Source organism: Ursus maritimus, unplaced genomic scaffold, assembly GCF_017311325.1.
Source record: "Ursus maritimus isolate PB19 unplaced genomic scaffold, ASM1731132v1 scaffold_5, whole genome shotgun sequence".
Lineage (NCBI taxonomy): Eukaryota > Metazoa > Chordata > Mammalia > Carnivora > Ursidae > Ursus > Ursus maritimus.
The window spans coordinates 73,186,596-73,211,845 of NW_024426663.1; positions in this window are offsets into that span (position 1 = coordinate 73,186,596).

The following is a 25,250-nucleotide window of genomic DNA, read 5'->3' on the forward strand; positions in this document are numbered from 1 at the left end:
GATGTTTTCATATAAAAATAAGCATACTGCACATAGAAAGAGAATGCAATTATGCACAGCCAACAAGTGAAAAAAGTTACTTGTAGGAAAAGAAATGGAAAGTAAGATAAGAAAATAAAGGCCTGATATCTGGCCATTAGTAGGATTTCCAATATACAGAAATGTAATATACTACAATATAAAGGGTGGTGGTAAACATACTACATTATCGCAAAGTTTTTATATTTTACATGACCTGATACAAGATCAACCCTAAGTAGATTGTGGTGAGTTAGTTATATAAGTAATTATATAAGTAGATTATGACAAGTTAGTTATGTGATAATCACTACAAAAATTTCAAATATATATTTGAAATATAAATAAAATATATATAATATATATAAGCCAATATATATATATATATAAAGCCCATATATATATATATATATATATATATATATGCCAAGAGATATTTTTAAGTAGAACACAAAATATCTTTAAGTATCTAAATGAAAGCCCAAACAGCAAAGACAAATGGAAAACACATCAAGTCACAGAGCAAAAGTCCTTTCATAACAATAATCACAGTAAACATTACTGATCTAAACACCACAATGAAAGGCAGAGATTATCTGCATGGATTAAAAAGTAAGACTTGAATCTAAAAATATGTGGAAACTAAGCAACACACTTTTGAACAACCAATGGGTCAGAAAAGCAAAAGGAAAATTTTTAAATACCTCGAAACAAATAAAAATGGGAAGATATCAAAATCTATAGGATGCTACAAAAGCTGTTCTGAGAGAAAAGTTTACAGTGATAAAGGCACATACTAAGAAATTTAAAGAGATCTTAGGTAAACAACCTAACGCTATATTGCAAAGAACTCAAAAAAGAACAAACAAAGCCCCAAGTTATCAGAAGGAAGGAAATAATAAAGATCGGAGTGGAAATGAATACAAGAGAGACAAGAAAAACAATACAAAAAAAAATCAATGAAACTAAGAGCTGGTCTTTCAAAAAGATGCAGAAAACTGACAAACCTTTAGCTAAACTAAGAAAAAAGAGAGAAGACTCAAAATCAGAAATCAAAGAGCAGATGCTATAACTGACTGTACAGAGAGAGGATCATAAGAGACTACTACGAACGATCATATGCCAACAAATTAGACAACTTAGAAGAAAGGGATAAGTTCCTGGAAACTTACAGCCTACCAAGACTCAATCAGGAAGACAGAGAAAATCTGCACAGAGCAATAATAAAGACATTGATCAATAATCAAAAACCTTCCAAGAGAGAAAATACCAGAAATACACAGGTGCACTAGAGAATTTAACCAAACACTTAAAAAAAGAGTTAACCTCCATTCTTCTGAAACTCTTCCCCAAAAACTGAAATAATGCTATCTACAAGAGACACCCTGTATGTATGTATGTATGTGTGTGTGTGTGTGTGTGTGTATATATATATATATGCTATCTACGAGAGACACCCTGTATATTTAAAGATACAGATAGTTTGAAAATACATTGATAGAAATAGATGTGTAACACTAGGAGCTTAAGAACTGTAGAGTAGTAACTATAAGGGAGGCTTCGAGAATAAAGAGGGACATTTCATGATGATTAAAAAAGACAATTCATCAAGAAGAAATGAAAATTATAAATGCATATGCACCTAATAAAAGAACTTTAAAATACATGAAGCAGAAATGGACAGAATTAAAGGGAGAAATAAGCAATTATACTGCCATTTAAAGTGAGTGATTGGTAGAGCATGTAGACAAAAATAATCAGGGACGACTTGAATGATCAGAACAATACTATTAACCACTTTGATCTAATTGGCAGTTAAAGGACATGATATCCAACAATGGCAGAGTAAATATTTTCAGAGCACATTCATATGGTCAATGTAATCTACCTTGTGCTCTAGAAAAGAGTATATTGCCATCCAAAAGCCTCAATATATTTAAAAGAATTGAAATGATATGGGGCATTGTCTCTGGTCACAGAAAATTAAATTAAAAACCATCCACCAGATAACGAGGAGAACTCCAAATATCTGTAACTTGAACAGAGTTATCATTAACAGTTGGATGAAGACAAAAATCACAAGAAAAGTTTTAAATATTTTGATCTGAATGACAATGTACGTTTTGTTTTGTTTTTCAAGTGAGCAAACAGGTTCAGAGAGGTGGAGTGAGTTAAAAGTCACACAGCTAACATCACAAGTGGATCCCTTAGGACTTTTCAGGGCAATTCCCTATGGTCACACTTATCAATCATAAGGTGCTTTTTATGGCCTTTTTTTTGGTACAGATTCACATCACAGTATTTAAATAGCCCTCCTACACACTTTTATTGCCAATTTTCTTTAAAAAAAACAAAAATGTTTCACAACCTTTTGGGCTGTTGACTCTGACATTCGTTGACTCACGGTAAAATTTAATTGAGCATAGGAGAATGTACTGGAGAATTAGTAAACATGAGATTTATTTAAAGATTAAAAATCAATATTCTGTCTCTAGAATTCTTACTAAATCCTGGGAAGCACCTGGAAAACTAGAAACGCAGGACCCTAGAGCCTGTGCAGCCATGTAAGTACCAGACGTGTGCTCACATAGGGGGAGCTGGCTTTACCTTCCTAAGAACTATTCTTTCCTTGGTTGCCAGGACCTCCCATGATTCTAGCTGTCACCTCTGAAGTGAAGTTAATGACCTTGAACTGCCTGAGGAGAGGAGGCAGCTACGGGTATGACTTCTCAGCCCTCATGCAAACGTTTCCTGGCCAACATGACACTTACCAGCTTGCCTTTGCCTGGAATCTGCCTGCTCTTTTTCCAGGCAAACCTCCACTCTTTTCCTGCACAGTGTTCCAGGAAAGGCAACATTTGAACTGATAGTCATTTGTACTGGATTACAAATTTATACCTGTATTTTCTGAAAGTTAAATTTAATGGAAAGATCACAAAGACATCAGCACGTCATGAATGACCCAGCAAGGTATCACTCCAAAAGAAAAAATAATAATTTATATAAATATATATATGTAAAGTGTATATTAAAAATATGTATTATGTATTAAAATATATGTTAAAATATATATTAAAATATATTAAAAATATATGTTAAAATATATATTAAACTTTTATATATATTAAAATATATATATTAAAGCTGGAGGACATAGTAGGTATAGAGTCGAATTGAATCAAGTTAAAAACAGGGGACATAGCACACGCAAACATGAACTGTTCTATGAAGCTAATTCCTCAACTATACACTTTAAATCTGGGTGATTTGTTTTATATCTATTCATATAACATTTACTACTGTGAGAAGCAGTTTAAAATTTTGAAATATCTAATAAAATATATAAATACCAATAGTTTATTATTTTTTTATTTAAATTCAATTTAATTAATATATACTGTATTATTAGTTTCAGAGGTAGTGATTCATTGACTGCATAAAACACACTATTCTTTCTTTTCTTTAGAAGAGTTGACCAGTTACCTTAGTGATATTGCAGATTAAATTATCCAAATTCCCTGCCAACTAGAATCATGTATACAAAAGTATTAGAAGTTCTAAAAACTGCTTTATAAAACTGATATTTTCTAACAAAAGATTAACTAGAACTTAACCCAGTCAGACATGTACTAGAAGAATTATTAGAGGTAAGGTTTGGATTGATGGGATTCAGGCATTTGGTATCACTGATTTTCCTAAAGATAGATGCACCTGTATTCTGCATTGATTTTTCCTAAAGAGTTGAATATCAGAAAATTTTCCTGTTCAAGAGTTATCATTTCAATTCCTTTTAACAGTGAGTTGAAATGGTGTAACATCTAACTGAGTTGACTTTATTAGCTCTCCATGTAACTCTAAGGTAAAGCCAAAGTCCTTCCTGTTGCCTACAAAACCCAGCATAAAATGGTCTCCTGTTACTTTTCTGACCCTCTCCCACTTCTTCCTTGACTCACTTCACTCAAGGCATGCTTGCCTCCTCATTGTCCCTTCAACACAAGTATGCTTCCAGCCTATATCTCTATTCTAATTGTCCCTCATCCAGGCACTCTATTTCAGCAAACATCCCCCTAGACCAAAATGAGGCAAGGAGAGTACAAGAAAATTACAGACTAAAATCTCTAATAAATATAAATGCAAAAATCCTCATCAAAACATTAGCAAACAGAATTCAGCAATACATTTAAAATATATAAAATATATTTTATATAAAAATATATAAAATATATCCATGATCAAGTAGGATGTGTTCCAGAGACGCAAGGATGGCTCTAGATACACAAATCCATGTGATAGACCATATTAACAAAATAAAAAATAAAAATCATATGATCACCTCACAGAAGCAGAAAAAGCATTGGACAAAATACAACACCCTTTCATGATCAAAAGTCTCAATGAAGAGTATAGAGGAAACATGCCTCAACATAATAAAGGTCATGTAAGAGAAGCCCACAGCTAACATCAGACTCAACAATGAAAAGCTGAAAGTGTTTACTATCAGATCAGGAACACCACAGTGATACTTAGTCTTACTCTTTTTACTCAACATAGTACTAGAAGTCCTAGCCAGAGCAATTGGGCAAGAAAAATAAAAGGCAGCCACATCATAAAAGAGGAGGTAAATCTGTCATTATTGATGAATCACACTTATATTACCTATAGAATGTACATAATAAAATCTGCTAGAACAAATCAATCAGTAAATTTTCAGGATAGAAAATCATTATATAATGACCACTAGCATTTTTATGAGCTAATAATGAAGTATCAGAGAGAAACTAAGAAAAAAAAAAATCTCTTTTTTAATTACATCGAAAAGACCAAATACAAAGGAATAAATTTCACCAAGGAGGTAAAAGATCCACACAATGAAAATCATGACACTGATGAATGAAACTGAAGACACGAAGAAATGTAAATACATACTGCAACTGCAACAGTCAATACTGTTAAAATGTCCATACTATCCAAAATAATCAACAGATTCAATGCAATTCCTACCAGAGTTCCAATGCCACTTTTTGCATAAATAAAATAAACACAGTTCCAAAATTTGCATGGAACAAAAGACCCCAAATAGCCAAAGTCATCTTGAGATGGAAGAACAAAGCTAGAGGCCTCATACTGACTGATTTCAAACTACATTACAGAAGTTATAGTGATCTAAATAGTATGGTATTGACATAAAACTGTGACACGGATCAGTGCAACAGAATCGAGAGCCAGAAATATGCCCCCGCATACATGGCTAATTAACTTATGACAGAGAAGCCAAGAAGATGCCAAAGTATCTTCTGATGGATGAACGGATAAAGAAAATGTGATGTATATCTGCAACAGAATATTATTCAGGCATAAAATGAAAGGAAATCCTGCCAACTGTGACAACACGGATGGACCCTTTTGGCGTTATGCTAAGTAAACTCAGTCAGATAAAGACAAATGGATGGGGAAAGGGCAGTCTCCTTAATGAAGGGTGTTGGCAAAACTGGACAGCCATATGCAAAAGGATGAAACTGGACCACTATTTTACACGATGTACAAAGATCAACTCAAAATAGATCAAAGAGTTCAATTTGAGACCTGAATCCATGAAACTCATAGAAAACATGGGGGGTAAGCTTTCTGATATCCGTCCAGCAGTGATATTTTGGATAGGATACCAAAAGCAAAGGTAACTAAAGGAAGGGGAAAAAGAAAAGTGGGACTGTATCAAGCTAAAAAGCTCTGTGCAGTCAAAAAACAAAACAAAAACAAAACAAAAAAAAATCAACAAAATTAAAAGGCAACCTACAAAACCAAAGAAAATATCTGTACATTATCTAGCTAGTAAGTGGTTAATAGCCAATATATAAACAACGCACATAGCTCCAAAGGAAAAAATCCTAATTAAAAAAGGGGTAGAAGAACTGAATAGGTAGTTTTGGCAAGGATGTTCAGAAAAAGGAATACTTGTGCCCTCTTAGAAGGAATGGAAATTACTGCACCCACTATGGAAAATAGTGTGCAAGTCCCTCAAAAAGTCAGAAATAGAAGTACCATATGACCCAGTAACTCCACCTGTCTTTACTCAAAGGCAATGAAATTGCTCTCTCAAGAAAACATCTGCACCCCCATTTTTACAGCCACATACTCACACTAGTCGAGACACAAAAACAGCCCAAGTATCCACGGACAGATGAATGGATAAAGAAAATATGGTGCATATATATATATATACCAGATGATTAATCAGCCATACAAAGAAGGAGGTCCTGCAATTGTGACAACACGGACAGAACTTCTTGTCACTATGTTAAGTCCATCAGAGAAAGACAAGTACCATATGACCTCCCTTATATGGTGGAATCTATAACAAAACAAAACAAAAACCCTCATAGATACAAAAAACAGATTGGTGGTTACCAAAGGCGGGGGTGGAAGGTGGGCACAATGGGTTAAAGGTGGTCATAAACTTCATCAGGGAAAATCAGTAGGTTAATGGGCAGCAGGGGAGGTGACACTGAAGGAAAGACCTGGAAGACATTAAGGGAACAAGGCATGCAGATATTTTAAGAGAGAGAGCCATGCCTACAAGTACAAAGCCTTGGGCTGAACCATTTTGACAGTCAAAGTTGAAGGAGAACTGGGGCACCTGGCTGGCTCAGTCGGTTAAGTGTCTGACTCTTGATTGAGGTTCAGGTCGTGGTCTCAGGGTCATGACTGAGCCATGCCTCAGGCTTGGCGCTGGGTGTGGAGCCTGGTTAAAATATCCTCTCTTCTCTCTCTCTCTCTCCTCTTCTCTCCCTCTCTCTCTCTCTCTCTGCCCCTTCCACCCCCCCTCTCTCTCTCTCCAGCCTCCCCTTGGAAAAAAAAAAAAAAAAGATGATGGGGGGCACCTGGGTGGCATCATCGTTTAAGCATCTACCTTTGGCTCAAGACATGATCCCAGGGTCCTGGGATCAAGTCCCACGTCAGGCTCTCTGCTCAGCGGGAAGCCTGCTTCTCCCTCTCCCTCTCCCTGCTGCTCCCCTTGCTTATGCTGTCAAATAAATAAATCTCAAAAACAAAAAAGGGAAAAAAAAGATGAAGGAGATCACTGTGGCTAAAGTATCGTGAGTCTTCCAGGGAGCAGAAGATGATGAGGTCAGAGGGTAGCCGGTGGGTATAACATGCAGTGTTTTGAAGGCCCCGGTAAGGCTGACTTTTCTTTGAGGATCATGAACCAAGGAAGGACAAGATCACTTTTTTATGTTATTTATGTTATGACTTGACTTTCCTTAACAAATGTATATTTTTGTACTTTGCCCCAAGTTAACAACAAATATAAAGTAAAAAGTGAAGAGGCACAAATAAGGGAAAATCATGGCGAGCAAAGGGTCAACATGCAATCACTCAGATCTTTACACCACTGGTAACATCCAGCTTCGGTGGTTCTACAGCAGTCCACTGTGCTAATTATATTCGAGTCTGGGGGACATTTGGAGGATTTCCAATTTTTCGCCGAGCAAATGTTTTGAGCAAAATCTCTTCTTTTAAGGAATTGTGAAACCAGTGAATCAACAGGCAGTAAGTAAAAGGTGTCAAGAAATTGTGCATGTTATAAAGAAAAACAGAAGAGTCTAAGAGTTTAGAGGTATATAGTGATGGAAAGGTACAATTTCATTAAAAATGGCCAGAATACAGATGATCGAGGGTAACTTTTTAAGATTTTATTTATGCATTTGACAGAGAGAGAGAGAGAGAAAGGGAGGCAGGAAGAAGGAGAAGCAGATCCCCGCTGAGCAGGGAGCCCGATGTGGAGCTCGATCCCAGGACCCTGAGATCACGACCTGAGCCAAAGGCAGGCGTAAATGCCTGAGTCACTCAGACATCCCTAGGATAATTATTTTAAGTGATATCAAAGCAGAACCTGAAGGGAATGATAAACAAGACCTACAGGTATTTACCAGGCTGGTGGAAGAAGAAACATCAGGATTACACTGGGGTGCCTATTTCTTCCCCTCTTTGTCAATGTTAAGTTGCTGTGTTTTTTTTAACTACTTTTGACCAGTTTATTAGCTATATGAAAGTTTTAATATGGGTTTATTTTGCCTTCCTTTTTATTTGCAAGTAAAGCACGGAGCCAAAATTTGGAAAATATTTTAGATTTTTTTTCTTCAGTGGAAAAGTCAATAAATTCACTAAATAAACACACATGCACACAACATAATAGAAAAGGGATGTGAAAGAAAGAAAGAAAGAAAGAAAGAAAGAAAGAAAGAGAAAATAAATACAGAGAGTTCTCATATACCTTCCCCACCCTTGTAAGCACGCAGTTTCTCCTACTACTAACTTCTTGCATCTCTGTGGTCCATTTCTTGTAACTGTTCAACTGGTGTAGTTACATCGTTATTAACTAAAGTCCATGGTTTATTACTAGAGGTCACCCTTTGTGTTGTATAATTCTATGAGTTTTGACAAACACTTAAGTTTCTGTATTCACTAAGACCACACAAAATTGTTTTGCCACCTTTAAAAAAAAGGGGGGGAGGAGCAATGGGATACAAACAACCTCCGTAGGTACGTCCTGTTGAACTCTTTAAAACTCATACAAGCCATACGTATTTGAAATTCTAGGTAATATTTTTGTGGCGTATTTTGTACTGAGCAAGGGCTGAAATAGCTAGTACTTATTGATCACTTATTATATGTCAAGGATTCGTCTAAATGCATGCAGTCCAATATGGTAGCCACTAGCCACCATGTGACTGCTGAAATTAAATTTTAACTAATTGCAATTAAATTGCATAACTAGTTCCTAAATGAGATTAGCCCCATTTCAAGGGTTCCATACGTTCGTGTTGCGCATGGCTATATTACGGAGCAATTCCATCATCACACTAACCATTTTAATCCTCTCAAAAATGGTAAAGCATAGTTATTAGTATTATCCTTACTTTTTTTAAATTTTTTTTATTTTAGAGGCAGAGTGCATGCACAAGTTGGAGCGATACAGGGACAGGAAATCTGAAGAAAACTCCGTGCTGAGTGTGCAGCCCAGTGAGGGGCTTGATCTCACAACCTTGAATCACAACCTGAGTGGAAACCAAGAGTCAGACACTCAACCAATGGCACAACCCAGGCTCCCCAGTATTATCCTTACTTTACAGAGAAGAAAAATGAGATAAAGTAATTTCCCCAATATACTTTATACACTCAGAAGAGTTAAGTCAACCTAATGTTGAATGTTGTCCTAATTAAGGTAAGAGGTGAATATGCTTTTTGCGCATTTACTGCGGCCTTCAATGGAGGTGATATTTTGAGTGTTCTATAGGATGTGCTTTCTTTTATCCATATACTTGTGAATTTGGGGGCTATAAACTGGAAATGTCGTCTTTGGATTTTCCGTTGTCCTGACAGATTTATAGCCAGAAACAGATGTCCCATACTCATAATGACTGTGAAGGAGTTAGGGGTGGTACAGTGATAGAGTTCAACTCTCTCTTCATAAACGATATCAGATCCTTTGTTATTACATATACAGATGAGCCTGTGGTCTTTGTGGTCTCAATTAATGACTTTCCTTGATGAAAATCCACGCCAATTTTTAACAGGTGACTAGCCAAACTATGTCTACTCCAGAATTCTCCCATGATAACGTTTAGCCTCTAACCAATTACTCACAATGTCAAATTTACCGTGTCAAGATTGAGTTAACGTGCTTGCATCCCCTAAGTACTAATTACTCTCATCCTATGGAGAAAAAGAGTTTAAGTAATAAAATCTAAATCCAGAAAAAAACTGGTAATTCTAGGCATTTTCAATGTATCACCATAGAGTCATAATTTTTTTTCTGGATTATAGTCAGTGAGAAATTATTTTTTTTTCAGTTGTAGGATACCTATTTCTTCTAGAGTATACTGCTAGGAAGTTAAACCCAATTGAGTGCTGGAATTATCGAATGAAAAAAGCTGAGAATAACAAAATGGTCCCAAGAAACTCCCAAGAAACTGCCCAAATTGAAAACCCTAGGGTTTATCTTATTCTTATTTAACTTACCTTCTCAGAAAATTAATGTTCATCACTAAGTATAAAGCCTGGTACTCACTGCTTGGGCAAGAGTGGGTGCAAAAATGACTATGTTACAGGCTCTGCCTTCAAGAAGCCAACAATCTGATACAAGAGATGAATAATACACTAAAAACTGTGTTATTAGGTAAGAGGGGAATCACTTTTCATTCAGTGATGGAAAGATTCACCGAAAAGTTTACATTGAATTTACGTGTGGAAGGATGGGTCTGATTTTAACAGGTAGCAAAGAAGAAAGGATATTTTATAGGGTAAAAAGACAGCAAAAAAAAAAAAAAAAAAAAAAAATGGATTCTAGCAAGCAGGTGGCTATGGCTATTAAGGGGGTAGAAGGGAATAGTGGGAAATTAAGCTGAGAACTGAGTAGAGCTGGAGCATAGTAGGTCTTAAGGGCATTGAGGAGAAACTACACGCTGTCTGCCATTCCCCGCATGACTCAGTGATTCTAATGCTATCCTCGGACCCAAGACTAATTCTCGGCATCCTTCGATAGTCGCGATAGCCTTATCCACCCATAATTAGGAGTTGGATTGTGAGAAGCCCATGGGTATTTAGATGAGAAGGTTGTCTGACGTGAGCCTCCTGGTAAATACCACTTTGTTCTTAAGCATTAGAAAGAAATGGTTCCTCTTCCTCCAGTGTTGGGTCTGCAAACTTCTACAGGTGTCTTCTCCCTGACCTGAAGACGGAGCTAACAAGAGAGAGAACATGGACCCAAAAGAACTGCCAAGCAGCAAAAGCTAGAGCCTCGCTATGCATTTCTTAAATAATTCCCTGTACTCCTCACTCCACTTAGAATTGGGTTTTTGTTTTGTTTTGCATCTGGAAGCATCTTAACTGAGACACTCAGGCTATGAAATGGGGACGTACTCATAATAGGCTGTTGAGAATCCAAAAGTAAGCTGTCAGTACAGAATAGGTATCAGATAATCTGAGCGTGGGATGAATTTAGTTGGAAGAAAAGGGAATCCAAGTCAGGAGATAGGTCCGATGATCTAAGAAAAAGGTAATGCGGTTCTGAACGAGGGCAGGGGCCACGCGAACGCTTTGAAGAGATAGGAGACCGTGTTGAAATAAAAGTGGGCCAGCCAAGACTGTCTGCAGGCAGAAAAGGAAAATCGCCAATTAAGAGGAAATGGTGGTTAAACTAGACAATCAACCTGTTCCTATCCATTTGTCTCTTTGTCCCTCACTCTGTTTTCTGGGATTGAATCCTCTCATCAAGCCGGAGTACAAGCCTTTATTTCAGGCTCTCATTGCTGGGGAACCCAAAGCCAAGACCCTGTCCTAAAAGGAAGGCTAGACCAGGTAATACATAATTAGCTCCCACATTTCAAAGTCCGTGGTTCTGAGCGCAAAAGAATGTGCTTTCCATAAGCAACTGCCCCACAGAGAAGGTAAGGTAACTTTTATTGGAGGAGTTATTATTCTTATCAAGAATTCATCAATAATATGATTAGAAGCTTAATCCTGTTATTACAGACCAACATGGGGCCTCCCAACTTCCCTCATTTCACTGGCATTTTGTTGGGGTTAGTGCTTTTTGATAACTCTGTTACTGGCCCTATGCTTAAAAAAAGGTTTTCCATCCTAGGATAGTTGTTCTGATTGTTTCACTGTGTTCAAATATATCCTATAAGAATTCTGGCACATTATGAAAAGATTCCTCAGAAAGCATCTGGAATGGCTAATAAGAATAACATAAAGGCCCCTGGGTGGTTCAGTCCGTTAAACGTCTGATTTGGACTCGGGTGGTGATCTCAGGGTCCCGGGATCAAGTCCCACATCGGGCTCCATGCTAAGCAGGGATTCTGCTGCGCTCTCTCTCTCTCTCTCTGACCCTCCCCCAGCTCAATCTCCCTCTCTCAAATAAATATAAAAAATCTTTAAAAAAAAAATATTGTAAATGAAGCCAAAAGGGAACAGGAAACAACGTTCAGAGTTTAAGTTACCGGGAATGGATGTATTTAAGGTTCACAGCACAGAGAAACAGTTTACAGTCTCATCTATATGCCTTATCAGTGCCCTCATTTTGATCCATTTGAGTAAGTAAGGTGGTGAATCACTAGGCACACGATGGTAACTGAGGTGAACCCAGAACTCAGCTACTGCTTAGGAAAAACAAGAGAACTCAGCCACTGCAAGGAACTGTGAACTGCACATGCTAATTCCTTGTAGGTGACGGAAGTTAGGAAAAAAATAACTCCAGGATGATAAATACTCAAAATATCATGAGCCCTGAGAAAAATGAATCTCCGAGGAAAACAATGAAAAGTGTGGACTTCATTCTTCAAAGGTGGCAAATACCTCTGCTATTTTGACCTTGAACCTCAGAGATGGTCCATCAAATCTGACCATGAAACCAGCTGACTGAAATTGATTTAGAACAACTTCACCTGTTTCAGGAGCGTGGGAATTTTCCAGAGTACCTATGAAATGTAAGGCATTCACGAGATTCACTCATTCAGAATTGAACAGCTAATGTCACTAGCTGTAACACGTGGCGAACAGCTTTCCAGAGAGTGGAGACAAACCCCAGCTCATTTAGGAGGACTTGATATACTCAACACCCACATATCTGGTCACTGTGCCATTAGGGGACATTGGATGAGCTGGCAGAGGACATTCAGTAGCACAAGCATAGTTTTGGATACATAGCAATGACTATTAAGCAGGCTTCCCTTTTTCTTGGTAAGGATTTGTTCCTCTACTAGAAGACCCTCCCCTTTCTTATTCCTCTTTGGTTAAGGATCTGGTCAATTTGTTCATTGTGATCTCCTTCTATTACTAAAGCACTGCACGGTGGGTAATGTTTTTACTTCCCCCTGAGGTATTTGCATATTTTTTTCTAGTCAATGAAAAAGAAATACGAACTATAGAATTCTGGTCCTGGGGCGCCTGGGTGGCTCAGTCCTTAAGCGTCTACCTTCGGCTCATGATCTCAGTGTTCATCAGGCTCCCTGCTCAGTGGGAAGTCTGCTTCTCCCTCTCCCACTCCCCCTGCTTGTGTTCCCTCTCTCGCTGCCTTTCTGTCAAATAAATAAATAAAATCTTAAAAAAAAATAAAAGAATTGTGGTCTTAATTAGCAGCAAAAAGAAGGAATTTGGTGAGAGAAAAGATCCAACTACCACATTCCCAAAATTTACATGGGGTGGGGGAGGGGGCGCCTGGGTGGTTCAGTCCATTAGGCATTTGCCTTCAACTCAGGTCATGATCTCAGGGTCCTGGGATCAAGCCCTGCTCCAGGATCCCTGACTCAGCAGAGAGTCTGCTTCTCCCTCTCCCTCTGCCCTTAGCCCTCGCTTGTTTTCTCAAATAAATAAAATCTTTAAAAAAAAAAATTTACACCAAGAAGTCCTTCTCCTCTCCCGCCCTCACACTGGATACAACTCACCTCACTGCCTTCTTTGAATGCGAAGACCTAGCTGACTGTTTTTGGCAAAGAACGGCCACGGAAGAGTCATAAAAGGAGGACGGACATTTTCACTCTGCCCTACGGGGGTCTTCACAAGAGGAAGGAGGAGAGAAATGAAGTGATTAATCCACTGGCATGTGATTAACCCACTGGCATGCAATTTCCCCTTTGGTTAATAGAAACTTCCGCTAAGAGCTTCTGCCTTCCATGCTCTGCTTCTCTTGCGGGCTACAAGGGGTCAGGAAGCCGAGCCACAGGAAAGCAAGCTAATGCGAGGTCAGAATCCGGGCAAGGGGCCTAAGATGAGCAGGGGGGCACCAGCAGGCGGTGCAGGAGGGGTTGGGGTGATAAGCAGCCAGCAGTCTGTTGAGTCAGAGGTTCCCAATGGACTCATTCAGTCATGGCACATTCAACACTTATTAAGCCCTTATAGACCGGGGAATGGGGACACAAAAATGGAATACTTTCCAGCTTCTCCAAGCTTAGTGGAATAACTCATCATCAACCTCAGGCCACAACTAGAGGGGAGAATTATTGGGTCCCTCGAAGTGATAGAAAGAAGCATCAACTGCTATCCACAGGGCGTGGGGGGGGGGAGTGGGAGGACAAAGAGTCCCTAAAAGCTCTTCCTTTCTCACTGTACCTTCATTTTAAGTGAAATGGTTTTTGATATCCCTTTCGGTGGGTATTTGAAGTTAAACACAATACCCCTTTTAGTATGCCTTGCAATTTCAATCCCTCCCCTTGCTTTTTTATTTTTTTTTAAGTCAAATGTGTTTTACTTTTTAAAGGAAAATTCATTTTTCTCTTTTTTATCCTGCTGCCTCCAATTCATTTCACAAAATGTGAACGTTCCTTCATGATACTGCACACTGGCTCCGAGAAATGCCATCGGAATTGCAAAGTTATTCGGTGTCTTGTGACTGCTCTGCAGTTTTTACCCAAGTATCCTTGCAGACCTCTTCATGAATAAATTTTGCATGCTCTATAAAGCTAAATGCAAGCTCAGGTATTACCATTCACAGTTTTATGAGATACTAATTGTAAGGAGTTGATGTTTTCCCTGTCACATATATGTCCTTGTTGATTCTAGAGTACTTTACGTCAGAAAGCAGCTAAATGGGAATAAAAACAGCACGTAAAGCAAGGACTTGCCAGCAGGGAATGACATGCTTAATTACTGCTGGCTGTGGTCCTTTAGACTGAAGAAATAACCTTTGAGTAATTACTCACAAACACACACGCATTAATTCTTTCCAACACGCAATGAAGTTAACAGTCTTCCCCAGTTCTATCAACTCTATGATCCTTTGATTTCCGGTCTAACTCTGGTAGACAGTTCAGGTTTTATGGGCAAGCTCAGCGCTAATGCCTTCTGATCCGTGGTCTGGACTCATGGAAATGACCAGGGGCACTTGCCATGTAAGTGCGGGGCCATCAGTGCGCCTAACTGGCGCGCCGCCCAGATGCCTCCTGCCATCTGTTGGAAACGCAGCCCAGTGGAAGCAGAAGGTAGACTAAAAAATGCACTTTTTCTCCTGCCTTTGAATCAAGTGCATTTATCATGTTTTAATAATTAGCCATGTAAACAGGCTTTAAATCGGGGCGTCAGATACTAGAATAAACATTGCTTGCTTTATTTTTGTTGTTGTTTTTTCTTCCTGCTGTAGACACGCTTTGCACCACGCTCTAGGTAAAGAAAGCTTCCATCCCCTGGTCCCCGAGCTCCCTAAAATACCGCACGGTCCGATAAAAGCATAAATCGCACAGAGCAAAATGCAAGAGGAGAGAACATTTCCTGCAGAAGCAAGAGGTCCATGAAGACAGGAGGACTGAGAGGACACGCAGGTTGTGAGCAGGCCAGGAACTATTTTATTTCTATCAGCACATGGTTTGTAGCTGTTGGGAAAGTCACTGTGATGTATATGGGAGGATGCCAGTCTATTCAGTATCCTACGTATACGAGAAGTTAGTAGTTTTTTCTCAGCTCTCATTATATCTGCTGCTGTAGAGGAGCCATCAATTGTATTAGACTTCATTCCCCCCAGATATGTTGTTTTTTTTTTTTTTTTTTTAATAGAAATCATCATAGCCCTAGACCAGCTGTTCTCCAGGTAGAATGCATGAGAATCAGCAGCAACTGTTGGCCTCTCCCCTGAGTTTCTGATTCAAAAGGTCGGGGTGGGGGAGAAGGGAGAATTTAGATTTCTGAGAAGTTCCCAGATCAGCCTGATGTTTCTGTTCTAGACTTTAAAGCATCATTCATTCGTGGGACGGTAGGCCTTAGCAACATTTTTCTAGGTATCTCTTCTCAGGCAAAGGAAACAAAAGCAAAACTGACCTCTATTGGGACTACGTCAGAATAAAAAGCTTTTGCACAGAGAAGGAAACCATCAACCACACAAAAAGTTAATGTCCTGAATGGGAGAAGATTTTCATAAATGGTGTGTCCTATGAGGGGTTAATCAACATGTACCAAGAATTTATACAGCTCGACACCAAAAAAATACATACTCCGATCAAAAGATGGGCACAGGACCTGAAGAGACATTTTTACAAAGACATCCAGGTGGCCAACAGACACACGAGAAGATGCACCACATCATTAAGCGTCAGGGAAATGCAAATCAAAACCACAATGAGATAGCGCCTTATACCTGCGGGAAGGACTAGAGTCAAAAAGACAAGAAAAATCAGTGTTGGTGAGGATGTAGAGAAAAAGGACCCCTCATGCACCGATGGTGGGAATGCAAACGGGTGTAGCCACTGTGGACAACAGTATAGAGGCTCCTCAAAGAATGTAAAATAGAACTTGCCTATGATCCAGGAATTCTACTACTGGCCATTTACCCAAAGAAAAGGAAAACAGTAATTCAAAAACATATATGCACCCCTGTGTTTACTGAAGCATTATTTATAATAGCAAAGATATGGAAGCAACCTAAGATTCCATAGATAGATGAATAAATAAATAGATGAATAAATAGATAAATGAATAAAATGTGTATATATATATATACCACATCTTACATTTATTTATATATGTATGTATGTATGTATGGTGTATATATATATAATGAAATATTACTCAGCCACAAAAAAAAAAGGGATAAGATCTTGCCACATGTGACAACCTAGATGGACCTAGAGGGTATTACGCTAAGTAAAATAAGTCAGACAAAGAAAGACAAATGCCATCTAATTTCATTTATGTGTGGAATCTAAAACGTAAGGTAAATGAATAAACAGCAGAAGCAGACATATAAAAGAACTGACAGGTGCCAGAGTGGACAGGGTAGGGGACGGGCCAAATGGGTGAAGGGGAGTGGGAGATACAGGCTCCCAGTTACAGAAGGAATCAATCATGGGAATAAAGGGTACAGCCTAGGGAACAGAGTCATTGGTAGTGTACTGATGTTGTATGGGGACAGATGGTGACCACACTCGGGGGGAGCACGATATATAGACTTGTCAAATCACTCTGTTGTACACCCAAAACTAATGTAACTGTGTGTCAATGATACTTTAACTTAAAAAAAAAAAAAAAGTAAAAAAATTGAGAGAAGGGAAGATGGGAAGGTTTTAGATCTGAGCAGGACATTCATGTTAGTAGTCTTTAAAACTGACTCCCTCTAATTAAAAAGTTCTGGAAATAAAGCTCTTGGGATCACCTCACTAGCTCGAGCCGCTTGCTGGGCTAGTCGGAAACATGTGAAGGTGAAAAGCTTGGCTGCTTTGACCATGACCGTTAGAACCAAAACCATGTTTGCAGTATTTGGAGGCTAGTTGTGCTACCTGGCGATATTCCTCCCCTTAGAGAAATTTAGGACAAAGGGAGGACCAAAAAAAAAAAAAAGACCTTGTCCCTTGACCTCTGTAAGGTCATATCTCTTTGGACAGGAGAGAGTACATATCCCCTGTGCCCCTTTCACTTGGGGGGGAGGAGTGCTTTGGACAGAGGATTTGGGGGAGGGAGATGTTAATGATGGGCTTCATCCACCAGTTTCCTCAATGTCTGGCTTAACCTGGAATGCCTTTTCACAGGCAAGCGGTTCAAGGGCAAAGCCCACCCCTGTTGTCATTAGCACAGGTCTGCTGCTCTGCCTGTCGCACAGAGCTGATACCATCATCCCAACAGCAAGCCATCCCAGTGGGAGTGGCGGGCGTGGATGCAGAGTGAGGTGGTCCCACAGCACCACTGCCCTCTTGTCAAAGGGCTTGCGGTACCTTTAGGAAAGCCATTCCCTAAATGACACCACTCGAAGATGCTGCTGTTCTGAATGGTAAACTGCTTGCCACCTGTACGCCCCAAAGGTGAATTACGTGCATTCGTAAAACCTCGTCAAATGCCTCTAGCCTTGCAAAATAAGAATCCCTCTTGTTACCAACACAAGGATTCATTCACACGGGAAGAATTCTTTAACAGTCAAGGCTCATTTTTCCACTAATCAACCATTACTTAAATTTGGGTTCTGCACGAACCGCACGCCTCTCATGCAACTTTGAGCGGCAAAGGTGGAGTGCGTGCAGTCCTAAAATTCCGTCTAGCCGGGCACCTCGCGGGCAGCCCGAGCCGACCCAATGAGAAGCAGCGGGCAAAGACAGTAGCAGAGGCTACTGCAGTTCAACCATTTTCTAAGCTGATTCCATTTGAAAACATTTAAATGTCTGAGAGGTAATCCGCCCCCATGGCTGGTTGCTATTTCTGTGAGGTTCCGAGAGGCGCAGGCTCTCGGAGGGCACATTCTGGCCACACTAATGGCTCTCCCAGGCAGGGTATTGTGCTATATGCCAGGGCCCGGGGAGAAGGGGGCAGGGCACCTCTTGAACCCCCACCCCACCCCCACCCCCAAGAGGCTCCCAGCTCATCACATAGCCTTCTGGGGTCCTGGCCATTTGCCTACGCAGAGAAGGGCAGTGGAGCAGAGGCAAGTACTGTAGGTCAGCCCAAGGCATGGATTTAATGAAAGGGCTGCTGGAAGCCACATCAAACAGCAGCGTGAGTCCACAAATCCGCTCAGCAAGGTAACTTGGAGGGCATCTGTCACAATCCTTTCCCCTGATGGTTAGCACTTGATTCGTCCAGAAAGAACGCTTTCCGCCTTTTAAAATAGTTACAGTGCGCCCCTCGTATCGCCCACAAACAACTCTGAAACCCTCCTGCAGGTCGTGTCTCCCTTTCTCTCTTGGGGGGTCCAAGTGGCACGCGTCCAGGCCCCGCCCCGCGCGTTGAGCAAGGGTCAAGAACGCCTTCGGAAGCCGTGGTTGGGCGGACAAAACCGTTTGCTCTGTCATACCTGAGCGGGAAGTGAAGCTCCCGAGGCACCTGGCCAGCAACATTCCAGCTGCTTTTTAGCATCCCTCCAGAGCCAGAACTGCCCAGGAGCCGGACATTTAAATCTGCAACTTACATGTATGTTGCAATTTCCAAAAGTCAGAGCGTCACACTTCATGGATACATTGTAAGCTATTGGATACTTCCAAGAAGACCTTAAATTAATGGTCTCCCATCTGCCCCTCTCCCTAATTGTCTCTTTAAGCCTCCTTTAAAGGGAAACACATTTTTAAATGACTTTTTAGGCCGCTGAATAAAGCATATTTTATGCTTCAGCAGATCTCCACTTCGCCACCAAGGGAAGGAAACAAGACCGACCCGAAAACAATTTATAGCAAACTCTCACATCTCAAACATATTAATTCAGATATAGCCAGTGCCCCGAGTACCTTAAATGCGTTAGATGTTAAACCAATATCAAGATGAACTGGAGAACACAGGCAATCAGATTTTCAGGCGCAAATAGCTCTTCTGTTCAGTATTGCCCCCCAGGACAAGAGAATGCTCAGCTTAGGCCACGGACCCGCCCACCTCCTACCAGAGCTATACCCAGGCCCCAAAGAAGATACATTCTGTGTACCCAGAAACAACCGCTTATATATAACCCAGAATTTGCAGGTTGACTTACACTCTTATTTATATATTCTCTGTGTGCATCTACAGGATTCATTTATTCTTTCAGTAAATGCTAATTAATTGCCCATAATGTACCAGTTTTTAGATGAGAGACGGTTAGAGATGCAAAGAATCATCACTTTATTGTTAGTGCCAAGAGTAGGAGTGTGTCTTTATCATGCAGATAGATGAGAATATGTGTGCCCACCACGTTCTGGCCAGTTCTTACTCGCTGGGTGCTGGATGCCCACACCTGCCCTGGTCCAGTGCTCCTGGGATGCCCACAGAATGCTCCCTGTCCCCGTTTTGAGATGTTACAAAGTAATAATAATAATAATAATAATAATAATAATAATACAAGATATACTAAAGCCTGGCCTTTGGTGTCAGCTTAAAAAAATTTAGTGGACGAATGAATAGATCAATCAGAGAGGCAGGGACCCTGTTTTGAGTGATTTTATGGGACCAGGTGAGTAACATGAATGTGTGTATTCAGTGAGAACGGAGGAAAGTGATGCATCCCGAGGGAATTATTAAGTGTAACAGAATTAGAGACAAACCTGTGGGATCAAATACAGTCTAGGAGCACCGTCTGTGGTCACTGCAGGCAGTAAGTGACTCACGCGCTACCATCACCCAGCACCTCAAGCCATCAAGACAAGGGGGTCTAACTTGACGTAGGCAAAGCACAGCAGAGAAAGTGATGCCACCCAAGCTTAACAGTTCAACAACGCTCAGATCCACCTGCTTTTGCCACTTCCTGGCTGAGGGACCTGGGCCAAGTGGAAACCACCATTTTCTGCCCTCAGGCTTCCCAAGTCTAAGGAATGGCACCAAATGCAGAAAGACGCAGGGAGGACAAAGCAGGATGATCCGTGCAGAGCAGTAAGATCAATAAATTCTCACCAAGGATTAGCCATCATTCTTGCTGCAAAATACCCTGCATGAGGGCTTTCTCATACCAGGGAACCAACGCACTCTTCTGGTGCCTATGCGTAAGACGTGCATTCATCTTCCTGATTCCCTGCTTCGTTCTGCAAGTCCTTCCTGGGCAGCGGCTATGTGGGAAAGGACACTTGACTTCCCACAGCTGCATGCTACACCTGATGCAGGTACGCTTAACCAGCCAGCAATACCCGGGCACTGGGGGAAGTGTTCTTTGAACACGGGGAAAGACTGGGGGGAACATGTTACACAGCAGCATATGCACGAAAACCCCCAGAGAGCCTGTGTGGGTATCAAACGACGAGCGTTAGCATTTACTCAAAGTGCTTTCTGCTTTCCGATCACCCAGATAAGCAGGCATCGCCAAACGTAAAGTATCCAAGTTTAAATGTAAAATGTCTGTATTAACTCCTCAGCTGAGGTCTCATATACTCTAGAGCAAACCTCACCTCTCTCTTTGGAAGAGGAAATTAATACATGTTTGTTGAGTACTTTAATAATGTAAATTACACTCTTGCCTCTCAACCAAAAGTATATTGATTCCGAGTGGTGATGGTGAGTAAATCTCTGTAGAGGGCTGTCATTTTCAACTCAGTGGGTCTCATTGAGGCTAAAAGCTTTACATTAAACTAAGGCCAAGGCAAATTCCAGAAAATGATTTTTTAAATGAATCTCAAAATGGATAAAATAATAGATGAAGTAATAATTTCATATATCTGACTGGAAAGAAATCTGGCTAGTTTATCATTTTTCAAATGGGAAAAGATTGGAAATTCTCCAGCATTTATGCACATAGAGCCTTTTTTCACCTCTAAAAATTAAAAATGGATAAAGCAACTTTTCATAAGGGTGGAAGAAAAAAAATGTTCAGGCTGAGGCCATGAGCTTCATGCCTCAATCTGGAAGGAATTTTAAGACCAAAACAATTGAGAATGATTTAAAAATATTTTAATCATGCCTACTTTAAAATAGGAGCCTGCTCTAATGGTGAAAGGAAGTTAAGTATCTAATATGATCTTGTTCCTTTCTCCAAAGCGGTGATTTTTCAAGCACTGGAGAACAGTTAAATGAGGGCTGTTACAAAATTTCACACAGGATGATCAACAATATAAATGCAGAAAAGAATCTCATAATTACCGAAGGAAACTTCCAGCTGTGGGCAATTAAAGATTTAACATATTAACAATGAGAATCTTCCAAATGTGGGGGGAAGAAAGAGGCAATCCACAAAACTTTCGGTCTCAATGAAAACAATACATCATCAAACTTCTGACCCAGAGACATCATGAAATAGCTGTGTTGAATTATCGGATGCCCTTGACTCAGAATCAAATGCCACAAAAATTCAAACGCTATGCTAAGTACTCAGATGGTTGGTTCTTTTCCAGTTCTCATAACCATGGAGTTTTTAGAAACGCTCACAGCTTATATTATGTCCAAAAGTAATGGTGAGAGAAGGTTCCACTTCCCTGCCGCCAACTCACATGTAGGTGAGAAAATGGAATTTACTGGGTGAATGACCTCCAACCCTTGTTGCCTCAAGGGCCTCAGGCTAAGGTTTTCATTTCCCTTCCTTTCTTTATGGTAATATTCCCATTGAAGGGACTATTAAAAAGCAAGCCCTTTTTCTGAGCTTCCATGTATACATATATTTTAAAACGAGTTATTCGTTAATACCGGTAAAACAAAAGCCAGAGCAATTGTAAATATTTCTGGACTTGAGCTATCGGTCCAAATAAAAGTCTAAGATGTATGATTTGGGAACATTTTGAATGAATACCCATGCGTAAGTAACTTTCCATAGACCATTTCTCTGTATATCTAAGTGTAGCAGGGTCCAAATTCACTTACACCACGATTCATCAAGATCTCCCAATGGGTCAGTAAATCGTTTAGTGGTTTGGTTTTGTTTTGTTTTGTTTTACTGAGCCCCTACTGGCTAAAGAGACATTTTAGTTCAATTTTAAATACAGTTTGGTCCATTTAAAAAAAAAAAAAAAAAAGATAATGTTGTTCCACCTATTTTTAAAATCTTAAGGATTTGGGATGCCTGGGTGGCTCAGTCTATTAAGCGTCTACCTTCAGCTCAGGTAATGGTCCAGGGATGGAGCCCTGCGTCAGGCTCCCTGCTCAGCGGGGAGCCTGCTTCTCTTTCTGCCCCTCTCCCCCACCCCATGCGTGCGCATCTGCACGCATGGGCGTGCACTCTCAAATAAATAAATAGATAGAAAGATAAATAAATAATAGTCTTTTAAAAAGTAAAATAAAATTAATAAAATCTTAAGGATTTGGGCCCATCTTCCGTAGTGCCAGACATCTCTGAAGTTTGGGGAATGTCTGAGGTCTGTGACTTTTAGAACCCTCCTGTGACAAGTGTAGGCTTCCTCAGGCAGGGTCCTTTGCTCCTCTCATTTCCAGGGCAACGGGAATGGTATTGCTTCTTCCTCCTCTTGGCTTACTTAGGGCCTGTTGGCTGGCTTTGGGAAAGGGGGTCTAACCTTGGCTTTCACGCACAGACTCTCAAGTCTTTGACCCACCTCCATTTAGTCTCCCAGCTGACTGTTCCACTTTCTCCGTTGGCTAGAGGACCACACTGCTTCAAACCAAGACCGTCTCCGTGACAGCCCTTTTGCTTTCAACTCAGCTGTATTCCTGGACACGCTCTACTTGATATCCTGCTTCTCCAGGACTCCCGCTCCACGGCTAAGCCTTGAGACGGTAAGTAAGCATATTCTCTCTATACCTTGGGAGATGTCTACAGTCTGATTCCCTCACATTAACCCTTAAAATGCTACAGGAGAGCTCTAAAGGATGCATCGAATTCTTTCTTTAAACCTCGTGTCCCTTCTCATACCCCAGTTTCACTCCCACCGAGATTTCAAGTGCATTGCCTTGCTCAAAAGTTTAAGTAATCACTCCCCCCTGTCCCAGGATGTTAAGCCTCTGGGACGTATACATAATTCCTTCAACTTTTTCCCCCACTTCAACGTAGCTGACCTCTGGCATAAGGACAGCTTAAGAGAGAATGCTCACAATATCAACCAGGGGGATTGCAGGAGACTGTGAATCAGAAGAATCCAATTCCAGATTTTTGGGGGGGGGGGGTTAATTTAGGGCCTCATTTTATTTTCTACTTTCAAATACTTTCTAACGGCATGACCCCAGGGAAGTCACTTAACCTTTGCCAAGCCTTTGTTTCTCTGTGTAAAAAGGAGAGAATTTGTGTTCTTTTTACATCGTTAGTCTCCTTGTGGGAATAGTATGATTTCCTGGGGTACAAGGCAATCTGGAGGTGACAAATACAGCAAACGTAAGCTTTGTCCCCGGCAAATTGTAAAACGGCAGCATTTCACACGGGACACAAGGAAAGCCAGCTGTGTGACATGTGCATTTAGTATCTCATTCTATGTGCAGTTTTCCCACCAGAATCTGTGTCTTTGCTTAAAAACACTTCATACAGTCACATCATCATAGATTATCTTACACCAGGTTGTTCTAGGAACCACCACTTTACTGGGAACATTATACATATGTTTCTTTTTATTTTTTATTTTAGAAAGGAGTGGGAGGAAGAAAATACTAAGCAGACTCCATGCCCAGTTGTAGAGCCCAGTGTGGGGCTCAATCTCACAACCCTGAGATCATGACCTGAGCCAAAATCAAGAGTCGGACACTTGATCAACTGAGCCGCCCAGGTGACATTTTTCCAATTTTTAATGCAAAAATAGTGTTTAGTTGTTTATAAGTTTTCCCATGTAAGAAATGATTATATAACAACTGTGATATATAATATACAGGCCAATTATTACTACTAGGGTTAATAAAGACTTATCAAGATGAACCTATGTACCGTATATTTGCTTGTCAGAAACACAAAAGAGAAAAGCAAATCATTGCTTATTTAATCGTCTAAGCCAATATCTTATTTTCTAACAGCAATAAAAATGAATTTTAGAGAGGACTGTTTACTTGTCTTAAGGTAATACAGTCATCTTGTTTTACTGCAAGTATTACTTTCTTCATACATAGCTACGTTCTAAAATTTATTCAATGATTACCTAAGAACCATGATCATATTTCTTCAAGGCCCACAAAGAGATATTACTAATTCCATCCTTGACAATTATTCCAATAATTCCTTTCAGTTTACAGAACAGAAACTACTTATAACTTACATTTTAAAAGCACAGACCCGAAAAGGAGAACACAAGGGCAGTGATTCTATTTCTTCTCATAGTATAATCTACGTCTGTCTAGCTTACTTTATAGATATTTTTAAAGATTTGAGAGAAAGAGAGCGTGTGCATGCACGTGCACTCACAGAAGCCGGGGGTGGGGGTGGCAGAGAGAGAGGGGGTGAAGCAGACTCCCCCTACTGCCCCCGCTGGGCACGGATCCCTGTGCAGGGCTCAGTCTCAGGACCCATGAGATCAAAACCCGAGCCGTAACCAAGAGTCACATGCTTTAACCAACTGAGCCACCCAAATGCCCCAAGGTTTCCTTTATAGATTTAATGATTGCCTTGACATTTTTCCAGGTTAAAAAAAATTTAACAAAATGAGAGTGTTCTGTTAGTTTTTTCTGAATGAGAAAAAATAACTTTCCCAACTAAGTTTCACCAGGTGGTTCTAATAATCAGGCAAGTTGCAGAACCCTTCTTACCTGGTATTCCTGGTTGTGTCCAAATCTCTTCCCACAGCCTCTACCCCAAGCCCCTCCCACAGTCTCCATCTCCTTGGGAGTTTAATCGAGTGTTAAATAATCCACTTCACACTTTTCATTGTTTCTGCCGATCATCTTAACTCTCCCTGAATATTTGTTTTAATAGAAGACTCGAGAAGAATAAAAAGGTTTTTACAACCAAAGTAATG